The sequence below is a fragment of the Haliotis asinina genome, chromosome 2 (genome assembly GCF_037392515.1).
Source record: "Haliotis asinina isolate JCU_RB_2024 chromosome 2, JCU_Hal_asi_v2, whole genome shotgun sequence".
NCBI classification, from domain to species: domain Eukaryota; kingdom Metazoa; phylum Mollusca; class Gastropoda; order Lepetellida; family Haliotidae; genus Haliotis; species Haliotis asinina.
Genome location: NC_090281.1, coordinates 5081914 through 5095580, shown reverse-complemented (window position 1 = coordinate 5095580; position 13667 = coordinate 5081914). Strand labels below are relative to the sequence as shown.

At 37.7% G+C, this 13667-nt stretch overlaps 1 long non-coding RNA gene and 4 other non-coding genes across 5 annotated transcripts; all 5 read left to right on the top strand.

Annotated features, from left to right (window-relative positions):
- The first annotated feature begins 97 nt into the window (after nt 1-97).
- On the top strand, nt 98-8743 carry LOC137273169 (uncharacterized). Its single transcript, XR_010956126.1, has 8 exons — nt 98-208; nt 4334-4382; nt 4826-4858; nt 5153-5194; nt 6257-6298; nt 7012-7091; nt 8269-8333; nt 8668-8743. It is a non-coding gene; the product is annotated as an uncharacterized lncRNA (long non-coding RNA).
- LOC137275251 (small nucleolar RNA SNORD24) lies at nt 4089-4156 on the top strand. The gene has a single exon (XR_010956558.1). It is a non-coding gene; the product is annotated as a small nucleolar RNA SNORD24 (small nucleolar RNA).
- LOC137275258 (small nucleolar RNA snR60/Z15/Z230/Z193/J17) lies at nt 4636-4716 on the top strand. The gene has a single exon (XR_010956565.1). It is a non-coding gene; the product is annotated as a small nucleolar RNA snR60/Z15/Z230/Z193/J17 (small nucleolar RNA).
- Nucleotides 4928-4997, top strand: LOC137275257 (small nucleolar RNA SNORD79). The gene has a single exon (XR_010956564.1). It is a non-coding gene; the product is annotated as a small nucleolar RNA SNORD79 (small nucleolar RNA).
- Nucleotides 8120-8202, top strand: LOC137275259 (small nucleolar RNA snR60/Z15/Z230/Z193/J17). The gene has a single exon (XR_010956566.1). It is a non-coding gene; the product is annotated as a small nucleolar RNA snR60/Z15/Z230/Z193/J17 (small nucleolar RNA).
- Nucleotides 8744-13667: the final 4924 nt, after the last annotated feature.

The window sequence follows — 13667 nt, the reverse complement described above, 5'->3', positions numbered from 1 at the left end:
TTCGTCAAGTGACGCTTGTTTATGAGAAACCGGTTTCAGTTCATAATGCAAAAGTATGAGTAAACGGAATCCAGTTACTATCTGAAAAGAGGATCCCATTGCGCATGTGGCGTGCATTTGCCATGCGGTGTTTCAAAGTGTGTAGTGTTTCGGAGTGACGAAGAATCTAGAAGGTTTGAGATGTGCACGAGGAAAGCGAGCGCGTCATGTAAGAATTGAATTGTGTTTTGTTTAAGTGATTGTAAGCCATATGCTACTGTAAAGGTGATTTCAGAGCACTAAATTTAACTCTCCTGTATCGAAATTTATTTTGGAAAATGTGTTATTTTTTCTAGTAGGCAAGCACAATGGCGGAACCACGTGGTTGCTGAAAGACACCCAAGGACGTTAGACATTTTCTCTGAACTGGTTTACAAATTGGTTTTCAGTCCTGTACTGTACTTCGGTGCCAATGAAGAACACTTTATCCTCTTATGTAGAGATGAAGACACAGTCACCAAAACTGAGGCACAAAAAAAATTGGTCAGATTTCCGAGGAATGTCTTTAAGAAAATACAAACACCGCATCTTTCTCTGATTTATATCTAAACGAAGCACTTTCAGGTCGTGGCAAGGGCTAGAGTGCAGTTTACCGGGCGCGCGACCCGCGACTGCTGAGCGTTCGCTAATGAGCGCGCTATAGCGCGCTGTAGAGCTACTGAACTGTCTCACTTTACCGCGCTGATGTATCCTTAGGGTTAGGGACCCCCTTCTAGATCCTTAGGGTTAGGGATCCCCCTTCTAGATCCTTAGGGTTAGGGACCCCCGCTTCTAGATCCTTAGGGTTAGGGACACCCCCCTTCTAGATCCTTAGGGTTAGGGATCCCCCCTTCTAGGTCCTTAGGGTTAGGGACCCCCCTTCTAGATCTTTAGGGTTAGGGACCCCCCCTTCTAGATCCTTAGGGTTAGTGAGTAAAGGTTAGGGTTGGCAAACCTTAGATGCGATTATATCCATCCACGAATCGAAAGTCAAACGATAAACGTCATCATATATCATAGCTTCGCTGGATTGGCTGCACAACATCTTGAAAACAATGCCTAGGTGTGGCTTCTCGCTTTGACGAATGGGTAGGCGGGGCCTAGCTCTGCGCATGCGCAGTGAATGAAAACAAACCATAATAGCTTGTTTTCATTCACTGCGCATGCGCAGAGCTAGTGGGGTAATGACCCGTTAAACGAGCACTAACAAACTGTGATCGCACCGGTGGTCCCGAGGTAGCGTGTCCGCTAATTAGTCTAATTAGAATCCCACGACCCCTGCTGAGAGCGTTCGAGCCCCGCCAGCACAGCGAAAAAAATTGGAAAAAGCGCGCCCGGTAAAGTGCACTACTCCCGTGGCAAGTTAAAGATTGGTCTCTTTCACTCATAATCATTTTTGTTCTCGTTGACTTGAACTGATGCGCGGAATCAACCATCGAATAGATCTTCTATTTAATGTTTCCTTCATTCTTTTAATCAAGTTGGGGTAACTTACCCATTTGCCTATGATTATGATATTTATCAAATAAATTTGAAGTGGTGCACTTCAGCATGAGGGCAATAATATGATTCATGTTTTGATGGCCTAAGGTTTACATTCAAACCCTTTTGGAGAATTTTCATCACGTAATAATGGAGTATTGAAATTACTAAATAAATACAAGGAATATAATATTTTTGAGAAATTTCAATGAAAATTAATAACATATACATTGTTAATTGTCTGAAGGAAAGTCGGGAGTAGTGCACTTTACCGGGCGCACGTTTTCCGATTTTTTTCGGATGGAGATACTCGCCAAAGGTAAGCCAACCCTAACCTTTACTCACTAACCCTAAGGATCCATAAAGGGGGTGGGGGGGGTGGGGTGCCCAAGGGCTAAGGATAAATAAGGGGGGTGCCCAAGGGCTAAGGATACAGCAGTGCGCTCATTAGTCAGTAGCATGCCCGGTGAACTGCACTCTAGCCGGAAAATCTATGTAAAATTGTATTCTTAATGAAACATCTCTTCCTGAACATGAAATAAATTTCAATTTTGTCCCAAAAGATTTTTTTTTTCAAGCTGAGGAGGGCCATTAACTTTTCATCTGTGATCAAATAAAACCAGTTTGTGCGGAAATTGATAGTTTGTGAAATAATTAGCAACAAGTCCAACTATAGTCCAACTATATTCCAGTTGGCTGTAACAAACTAAACAGAACTGGCTATAATTTCCCATTAGGCTTTTTATAGGCAGATCGGTAGGTTTCCCCCACCTGTAAATATGTCACTTTTGACACATAATACTTTCGAACACTGGAGGTATTCATTCTAGGGAAAGAGTTCCTTCCATTCCCATATCTTTTTCCGCAGATAAACAGAAGTAACTCTGAGTGGTTCAGCCCAATATATTGTAGTTAGCTTTTTGGATTTGGGTTATTTTTGTGAGTCCTCTATAAATTGATGTGTTAGGCTTCGTTAATGTATCAGTTTATAAATATTATTTGTGATTAAGAAACAGGAGGAATTCTTCATTCTGGTCTTTTTGATGTCTCTGTCGCTCCCGTATCCCCACCCACATCAAAAACCGCAATTGCAAACTGACATGCATACCTTACCATAAAAATACATGCAGTAAACTGGAACAGGTATTGTAAACAATCAATGAATGTGTAATATTTCAGCTGGTGTTGGAATATTACATCGGGGGAATGACTCCCATCTAGTGGAAATTTTCTACGTTAAGAGAGGCAGAAGTCTTTCCCTAGATCATTCTGTGGATCATGCTCAAGATGAGTAATTAAAAAGGAAACCTCTGAAGAAAAAGGTTCAGCTCTTCAGCTGATGATTCTGTTTATAAACATGCCCCAGGCATGCTAGGATTGAGTTGTATAACTGCCATGGTGTGATAAATAGGGAATGGTTGGATAAATGACTTTGGTTTTTATAGCACCTGTCAAATCGACACCAGATTCAAGTATCCTAAATAAATTGGTTGACATAACATTGAATCATGATGATTAAACACCTAAATATGATAGTGCCCTGAGGTGCTTTATAACAATTTTTAGGAGAGTGAGTTGAACCTGGAATACAAATTTTGTGAAACATGATTGTTCAAGTTTGGAAGCTATGCCTCAGTTCTAAATGTTCTGACGAAAGTTTTTTTGGGTAGCTAAATGGTTAATGTGTCATGAAGACCCTGCCTCAATTCCCTACATAGGTACAATAAGTGAAGCCCATTTCTGACGTTGATGAAATATTGCAGAAGCGCTTAGAACCATACTCACCTTTCAATTAAGGAAGTAGTTGAAAGGAAGATAGCTGGATACAGTTATATAGCAAATATATTCAGTCAGTATATTTGAACCAAATACCCAAAACTCTTATTTAACCAAGAGAAATGCGTTGTAGCAGTGTATATTTTTGCTCTATGAATGTAAAATAAGTAATATCAACAGTAGGGTTATACGAACCTTCAGCAACATGGCAAGCGGAAGTTGTTTGCACATTGATTGAAGTGAAATAAACATGCCATTTGACACGTTTTCACCAATATTAGTGTAAACTAGACCCTCAACTATGAATGATGAGGCAATATTTATGATTGTTGAGATTGTGACATTGTCGCTATTGTGGTTGGAACAAAAAACTTTCCCACATGAATGTGGTGAGCAGGAGTTGTATTTGTATGGAATGAGGTGCAGTACACTTGCAAGTTTGTGACAGCTAGGTAGAATAAATGACATTCAGCAAAACAAAATATACATGTATGTATGTACGCATCAATTATCTGTCAATTACACTTCCTTTTGAGGCACCTATAGACATAATAATTGTGATTTCTGTGAATAATACAGCTAGTTATTATTGGTAGGCGAGTTTTCTCAAGGTTTGACTTGGATATTCACTATCCAGTGCTGTTGTTGGAAGTAAACTATATTGACTCAGTGTGATCAAATTTGGCTTGGTGTTTCAAGTTGTAATGAGTTATTTTGACTCGTGGCATCAAGAGCAAAATGAAACACTGAAAGACAACATAGGATGTTGGTCATTGCTGTATGAAAATACCACTGCCATTTGAGATATTGCTTGCCAATGATGTCGAATATATTTGCTACTCTTGATTGCAAAATGACGAGAATTACCAACTCTGAGGCAAGCATCATCATGAATTAGTATCAGTGAAAACTGGGGATTTCTTGGCCAGTAGCCTGTTAGACCTAGTGTGTTGAAGTTCGCCCAGGTTCTCTAAATTAGGAAAAATATGGATGATGGCTTCAACACCATTTGACCAGTTTGAGTTATTACCATGTTTTCTTTGTTTGCACCTTTCAGATTATGAGAACGATCACATAACATGAGATCTGCAAGCTCCCCATGACTTGTAAGTATTGTCTTGCATTGGGTAGATGTGCACTTAACCTTGACACAATTGATATCTATGCACTGGGTTTGAAACTTTGAGTTGGTAGTGATCTTAAACATTCAAATCTATGGCATTAATTTATTACAAGACCTTTCTTTGCACTCTACTTAGAATAGTGTTCCATTTTCACTCAAGGCATTTTTAGTGCTGAATTCATGTTTGCCGTGAAATGCCTGACCTTGGTTCAAGCTGATCTGTGATAATCATTTATTTGCTCTGCGTGATGACATCATAGTTCAACTGAAATCAATGTTGATATACCCAAGTCTTTCGCTCCTATCTGACAGAGCAACATTAATGACAAGGCTACAACAAGTAGCTTTAAACATCTGTGAAGAGACAATATATCCATTAATTTGAACATTTTCCAACATTTCATTACTGTACGTTGTCTTTTCCAGGACACAATTGCCACAGGAAACATGGTTCTACAGGTAAGATATTAATTGGTTTTCCTTGTCACATTTTTCCACGTTCTCTCTTCCTTTTATATCCCTTTCATTGGCAGTAAATGACGACAACTTGGGAATCTCTCTGAAATTTCTGAAGACAACAGTATAATCTGATACTGCCAATGAAGTTATACCAGTGAAACTTCAGTTGTAAAGGAAACACTTGCATCCATTTGAAAAATGAAACTTATATTCTGGCAACATATGTCATATTTGGGATTTCACTTTCTTAGTATATCATATTATATTCTGGCTAAAAGATGTTTCTGGTTGTAGGTACATCAATGGCAATCTGAAGATGCTCCTCAAACAAATCAGGTACTGTAATGTTTCTGGGACATGTTTGTGACTTCTGCTTTTAAGTAAATAATGTGCTCTATGATGAAGATATTGAACTCTCTCACTGAAATAATTGTTGAAATTTTCTTTCTGAGAGCATTTTCATGTAGGATAAATATTTTTTGTTGTCATATTTTTCTGAAAGTCTGGTTATATTTAGCTTTCATATACATTGTCGTAAGTTAACATGCATGCAAGTTGCAGGGATCATTACCAAACGCCATGTCTAACATGAGTAAAAAATCTGTCACAGATGTGCACAAATGATAGTGTCCACTTTTTAAAAAATCCAGACATAGCTAACTTTAACCATGGCTTTGCAAAAGTTAAGATTCAGTGTAATGTAGTTTGATTGTTTGGTTGAACATGTACTTCCAGTGAGATGTCCTTGTCAGGGAGTTGTATTGATTGTCAGGTACCATACTTCATCTTGTATGTAGGCCGGAAGGAAAGTACATATCAGAGTTTAACAGAATAAGAGTGTCATTTAGTTGGCTAAGTCATTTTCACTTCCCATTTTTGTGTAAATGTATGAAAGAGCAGCATCCACAAAGGGTTAACATGATGTGATATGTGACGGGCGGACTGAACATGCTGTAGAATGTCCCCTACACAGGTCTGATTAACCTTGTGTACTGTTTAACTATAGCTCCTTTTGTAGTGGTGGAGCAGCCGAATGGTCCTTGCAGAACACCCAGGTCTGATTCCCCACATAAATACATTATGTGGAGCCCATTTCTGGTGAAATTGCTGTCGTGATATGTCTGGAATATTGCTAAAAGCGGCATATAACCCAACTTAATCATGTTGCTGCATTTAGTATCGTAATTGGCCTACGTTCGGTAGCAGTGGCTTTCCAACGTGTGTACCAGTATGGAGTTTCGTCCATTGTAACAGGTAAACGATGAATTCAGCCATAAGGATTTGTAATAGCACCATGTCCATGGGTTCACCTAATTTGGAAATATCCATGAGATATTTTCTCTTACGGGAATGAAACTTGATAATACTTTGAGTGAATTGAAATTTTCATTTTTACAGGTAACAGGACAAAGTACTGACTGCTGTCCATCAAACATCAATGTGAGTGTTCATTCATTGAATATTTGACCAATCCATAAATGTCAATTCATTAGTATTACTTAATGGAAGGCTACCCATGAACAGTTTGGATGAAAATATGCTTATATCAGGTGAACTTTGAAGTTGTACCATTGCTTATGATGACTCCTTGATAGGGCAAAATGATAGTGATGATTATCGTTATCCAGAGCTGACGGCATTGGTATGCACCTGTTCACCACTAACTAATATGTGATACATGTATCCACTGAACTGGAATTTGACAATTCTCTGAAATTGTTTTTATTATTGATGTATTTGGATTTTCTGAGGTCAGCACAAGCAGTTTTTACAGATAAACTTGGTTGAAAGAGCAGACATTTGCCCAAAGTCTGATCTCTGTTATAAGATGTGAAATTGGGTTGAAATCGTATATGTTCCATATTTTCTATTGCTTTTCATAACTTTCCAGTTAGCTTTGCGAAGGTTGGATAGACCAAACTCTTACAATAAGAACAAGTCTTTTATTTTTCACTGGCCATCTTAGAGCAAGAATGATGACAACTGATACTTTTATTGTTGACTTTTGAACTTTGTGGCACAGTATTCTCAGGTTGTTCAGATTGCAGCAGAGTGTTTTAGAACCATAAAGTCCCATTTTTATACCCTGTCAGATACAGCATCAGCTGAGTAATCAGAATGTCAAGTCTTAAGTTGCGCATGTTTGTTTTCAGTGACATCAGTCTTAGCTGCAGTATGGCTTGAAGCAATGGTGGATGTCTGACCCTATACCGGAGATTAAGATAACCAGATGGTGAGGTTATAGTCATTTAGTAGCCCATGAAACAGGACAGTTGGTGACCTGTCACATAATCAATTTGCTAGTGATAATTTCTTCCCTTGACTCGAGTGACTGGAGGTTTTATCAGAGGTCCAAATGGCCTGAAATTGTTAGGCACAGGTGAGGTCATGGTTAAGGTTGATAAGTCAGTCATGCAGACTATGACTCGGGGTTCAAAATCTATGCTAGTCCAAGACTAGTAAATATCCCAGAAGAGTTCCAAAACATCTACCAGTACTACTCCGCGGGGCTAGCCTAGTACAATTTTTTGGGTTTCAGATTGTCCTATGTCTTTTGGTCATAGTCCGATTAAAATTTTCAAATTACCCACTACTGTCTCATAAAATGGAACATTCGGTCTGATTGATGTTATTTTCACATATAGACCTAACCAATTAAGAACATTATTTTCAAATTCAACAAAACGTAACCACAAAATCTTGTTTTTGCGGCATGTATGTATTTTTGCATCCAATTTAAACACGATAAGCTGCCAAATGTACGTGTATTGGATTGCGCGAATGGCTGCGATTTTACGCATTTGTCAGTCTGGTTTTTCCAAACCCGCTCAACCAACCGCACCATAAACTGTTTTTGAAAACCATGATTCTAGGCCACATCAGAGTTGTCAAAGAGCAGAGTAACGTTTCATGGAAATAATTAAATAAATTAAATGAACTGAAGAATAAAATGAACAACAGTACTCATGAAAGTTGTTGGACATACACAGTTGCTATTTCCATCATTGGTGTGTGATAAGATTCAAGTGACATCTGGATTTTCGTCATCTAGGAACTTGACGCCCGAACACGATGTTTAATGCTAATATATATATATATATGCTTAATACTTTCTTGTAACAGGTCATAATCTTGCCTGAAATGTACTAAGTTCCATAACATAGATGGTGATCTTAGAAACTTTCGTCTGACTCGAAGTTTTTCTTTACAAGGACAGTATCCATGGCAGTGCTTCACTGTTTAATAAGTTTGGCTTTGGATTTGCTCTGAATGATGCCATCATAGTTCAACTGCAATCATGTGTGTTGACGATATCAATCTTTCGCTCCTATCTGACAGAGCAGCACTAACAGTATGTTTGTGATCTCACAACATATTCCAGCATTGTGATGATAATGTTATACCTCCAGTGACACAATCTGGACTTCAGGGGCAGCAGAACATACTCAACAAGATAAGGTGTCAGTGATAAAAGGTATCTCATATCTTCCATTTTCTATGCATCTTCTTGAATAACTTTGCTTCCTGGTATCCTTGTGTAAAGTTAAATATATGCTGTTAAGACTCTGGTTTCCTGTTTATTTACATATCTTCTGATTGGAACATAAAGTTACTGTGGGGAGTCAACCCAACAGGATTCCTCAAGAACTTGAACCAGATGTTGCCGTTTGTGTCAGTGATGATATTTGATAGGGACAGATGAATTCTGTGATTATTTATCTTATCTGAAGACACTTGGCATACCAGCGTTAGATATTTTTAAACTGCTGAACCACAAAATATGTGATTAAATACTTGGTTTGTTTCAGAAAACCTGTGAACATTGGCGACGAAGGCTGGCCTGACGCAATAGAACTTTTCAATAAAACTATCCTGAAACTTCAATTTTTGTCGTGTAGTAATTAGCATGTCGCCAACATGACTTCTCCCTTTGGGAATAGTGTGTGTTTAAATGAATTTCCACCAACCTATCCAAATATGCGATTTCGTGAGACATAATTATAATATGTGCACTTATGTTACGCTAAAGTCCATTAATATTCATAGCGCTACCACTCTTAAGCTCAGCACATTTTTACCCTGGAGATCCCAAGCTCTTTTCAGTGCTATTTACAAGATTGCCCCACTGTATCCAATTTCTGCAGGGCAATGGAGGTAATTTGGAACAAACTACGAGGAAGATTACCACGGTGACATACTATTACCTTAGCGCTTTAGCTTAGTCCTGTGCAGAGCGTCCTTTCACAAACACCTTGTTTATAGGCATTACAAACCTTGTTGGTATGATAACATGTTTTGACAGCTCCCTCCCAGGTGCTTTGTGTTCTGGACCTTTACAGCTGGGGACATCTGCCTAGAGGCTCAAGGTGGTGGTGCCATTCATAGCAAGAGTGTGGAACGCGATTTGACCAACAGTGAACTTTTCTGTAAACATTGCGAAACAACTTGTCGCAAGTTTAAAGCATGTGAGTCTTTTGACAGGTCTGATTACGCCGTTAACGGCTCTACTAATGACAGTTTTGTTGCGGACAGAACCATAGCAGAATGTAGAAATGCCGCATATCAGTTTACAGATTTAGGCTTTACTGCCAACAAGGAAAGTTCACTAGAACCAACACAGAAAATAAAATTCCTTTGGTTTTGGTTTTGGTTTGATTCTGTTAAAATAGCAATCTCAATGGACAATGACAAAGCAATTAATATTCAAGGAATTGCTCAAGACTTGTTTCAAGACAAAAGCTACAAGATTAGGAAGTATGATATGTTTATTGATAAACTGATAGCTTCTCTACCAGCAGTAAAGTCCGGAAAACTCCATTACAGGACCACTGAAAAGGATAGAATTGTAGCTTTAAGCTTAACCAATTAAGTACGGATCAAAACTGATCTTGAGTAATGAATCAAAAAGTGAAATCACTTGGTAGCTACATGTACTAGGCTCTGAGCAAACATTGAAAACATTTAATCGTGACTGTTGTATACAAACAGATGCTAGTATGAATGGCTGGGTAGCATGTCTGGAAGAAATGAAAGCAAAAGGTAGATGGAATGAAATTTAGAAACAACCACACATTAATGTTCTAGAAAGGAAGGCAATGTTGTTAGGTCTTTAATGTTTTCAAAAGAAGTCAGTGAACGAAAAAGTGCACGTTCAGTGTGACAACAAATGAAATGGGTGGTATTAAGTCTGAAACTTGCAACCTTTTGGCGAAACAAATATGGCAAGTTTGCATTCAGAACACCGACTTAACAATAACGCGTGTTGATAACAAAAAAAATATTCCTGTTCTTCCTTTATTTTTGAGTCTAAATCTCAACAGTAGACTGACTGTAACAAAACAAAAGAATATAATTAAGTATATCGCTATTACTTTCCTTCACAGACCAACAACATTCTGACATCATATACCAATGACAATGTAGGTTATAGCACAACAAGTTGAACACTTTCATAAAGAAAGTGTGCAAAACCAGTAACTCAATTACACTGCATAAATAGCAAGCTTCATATTTCAGACATCTTTAACACCAACTTTAGGCCAAAAAAACCCCACCTGTGAACAAATTTTGAAGTCAAGCCATTTTCAGTAAGTCAAGTCCAAAACAGCAATAAAACCTAAATCATGAGAATATTATTATTATGTTTTGTACAAGTTAAGATGATACCTTTACAAACACATTTCACCAATGAGCATGTCTAATAAATGAATAATATGTGGATTACCATTACTATAGACTTCGCATGTATCACGTCTGGGTCCACATGTGCTTGCCACAAACCACATGGTCATTCTGCCAACCCTACATGAAATTATCTCCCTTCCCATTTAGGTTGACATAAAAGGATCACCATATCAAAACTGAAATGCAGCATTCAAGAATATAAAATGAAAATAAACTTCTAACCCTTACTATAAATTAATATGACAGTATAATGGTGCATTTGAAACAGTGGAATTATGGAAATATTAACTAAATTCTTTACTTAGTAAATCAGTTGAGCCATTTAAAGTGAAATAAATGAAATCAATATTTTGGCCTTTACAACGCACATACAAGGAAGGAGGAATATCCATGCGGATCTAGCGTCGAGAAAGTTCTCACAACAGAATGGACCTTAGATTCAAAAACGTTTGAGAAAATTCTTGACTTGTGTTCTCTAAAACCAGAAATTGCTTTATTTGCCTCGAGACTTAAAGGACCACTAAACTCTTTTTTTTGTACTCTTTTTATCACTGCATATGAAAGACATTTGGTTAGTCACAAACGAAACACCATTTTTTTTAAAACAAAAACAAAAAACTTGTGGTTAATTAATACCAAGCGTTTAAAAGTTGCTAAAAAGCCTTCTGCTTCTCTCTCGCCCGCAAACGAAACCACAGACAGGTTACATAACCCTGTCGCCAGAGCTCTACAGTGACGTCATAGAAGGAACGATTTCTCGTTAAATGTATAGAAAATGTGCAGGAAGCTCGTCATTTTGCTGTTTTCTCAACGTCACCAAAGACATGCCGAATTGTTGTTCCATCAATTGTTCCTTTGGGTCGGGTGATGGTGTCACTATGCACAGATTTCCACCAGACTCCGTAGTTTGTGCTTAAATTGGCTGTTAGTGTGTGCGAAGTGAACGTTGTGGAAGACTGTGGTATATACTAAATCGGATAGTTCGCCCCCAACCACGCTTCCAGGATAGAAAATGGAGTTCAAGTTTCATAGAGTTTATATAATCAAGACTGCTTACTACACATTGCTGACCAAAAGGATTTTGCATGAATATATCGCTTTCTTCTTCGGAAACGAGGTTGTGGTCGAAGTGACAATACTATCGCAAGTAATATTATATTGACCCCTTGTATTGACTGATTCCAAGACTGAAATTATGTTATAAGCAATGTCATGCAAACTCCTATTGTCCATCAATGAAATACATATTTTACTACCAGTAGAAAGTAATTGTCCCTTTGTAAGTCGGTGAAAACAAACTTAAATGGCATTCATCCCAAGACAGGGCGCCGCGATTTTTGTAAATCGTGAAGTCAAATCCATTGGAATTAATGAGATTATGTATGGTTTGTTCTCATCAAGTTAGAAAATCAAAAGATAAATATGTATTTGAATCATTACCAAAATGAGTTTGCATGACACAACCTGTAACATAACATAAACGAGGTCGGGGTCGAAGTGAAAATACTGCGCGATAAATTTCTTCACTTGCTAAATTTACTTGGTTTGTAACGTTCACTCACCAGTATGTAGACACTTGTCAATATACGTCTTTATACTTGGTCTCATAATCCTAATTACTTTATAATCATACTTGCATGCATTTGCTTGCAACTTAATAAAAAGAAGCGATCAGCGAATGTATAACAGGATAGAATGTATAGACATTTCATAGTTTTCTTATATGAATCATAATTCGTACGCACGCCCTAGTGTATGTCGTCTGCATCATCACACTTAACGACGAAAACAATGATTCTGTTGAAAGCTACGACAACTTATTAAAACCAAAAATGAAAATATTAAAATGAAAGTTATAGAAGCAATGTCAGGCTATTACCTTCTTCGAGGAATGTATCCATCAATATCCACAAAAACAAGTGATATATAATTTATCTGCATATTTCCCAAGTGATGTGTTTTTTTACAGTCTAATATACGAAAACGTGATGTATCGTTTCAGGTTTTTCACATTGCTGTATATTTTCATTGGTTACCCAAGAGATCACACCTTGCAACTAATTGCATAATGTGCGTCATGCTTTTTAAAACGTTATTTAGTTAGCCAATAATGAAAAATCAGTCAATGTATTGACGGTTAATCCTTTGAAAGAAGGGTGTTGTTTTACATAGACTCAGACACGACAGAGTGTATTCAGTATAGATTAGTAAATGTACATACATAAACACTACCTTTTGACAAATCCCCCATTTTAATCCCCATAAAACTAATCAATCAGCGTGTTATCGGTTAATCCTTTGATCGATCCAGACAAAAGAAATGACAAATGGGGGCCTTTGTCGGGTAATCTGAGTGGCGTTACCACTAATTATACCTGTTATAAATTCATTAACTGACCATCAACTCAATAATGACAATCAATGTGTAGGTTTATATCACCTAACACGGATTACAACCTAGCAACACCAAGTGATTTTGACAGAATCGTCTATGAAAACAAGGGTTGTAACTCGAAAACTAGGCAAAGCAGGAGACAAAACTAAATGACAGTAGATTGTGAGAACATATAGCTTTCATTTTTCTCAACAGCTTTCGCGATTTCATGTTTGTACAAACCTGTAAACGAAATAGTTTAACCCCTGAAATGTAGATGAATACTGCACAGACACCCATTTCTATACCCACTATTACGTCACGGAGACGCACCGCTCTGATTGGTTGAAATTTCGTTTGCGGTTGAGAATTGTGCACGGTTGACAAAAAGATCGATTTAAGGTAATTAAAGATCGAAATGAGCAGTTTTAATGACGGGGTTTCATTAATAACGATGTCAGCAAGTGATTTTGCATTTGTACCCTATTAGAGTATATGTGACCTTTAACAAGAAATTGCATAAATATGTCTCTTGGACGTTTGATTCAGATGCAGATGCATGTCATACTGACGCATTTACTATGGACTGGGGTGGCGAAACATTCTATTGTTTCCCACCATTTTGTCTGATTGCAAAGTGCTTACAAAAAATCATGTTTGACAAAGCGAAAGGGATTATAATTGTCCCAATATGGCCTACACAACCACGGTTCGGTTTAATGAATCTCCTTGTTGACAGTCCTGTGAAGA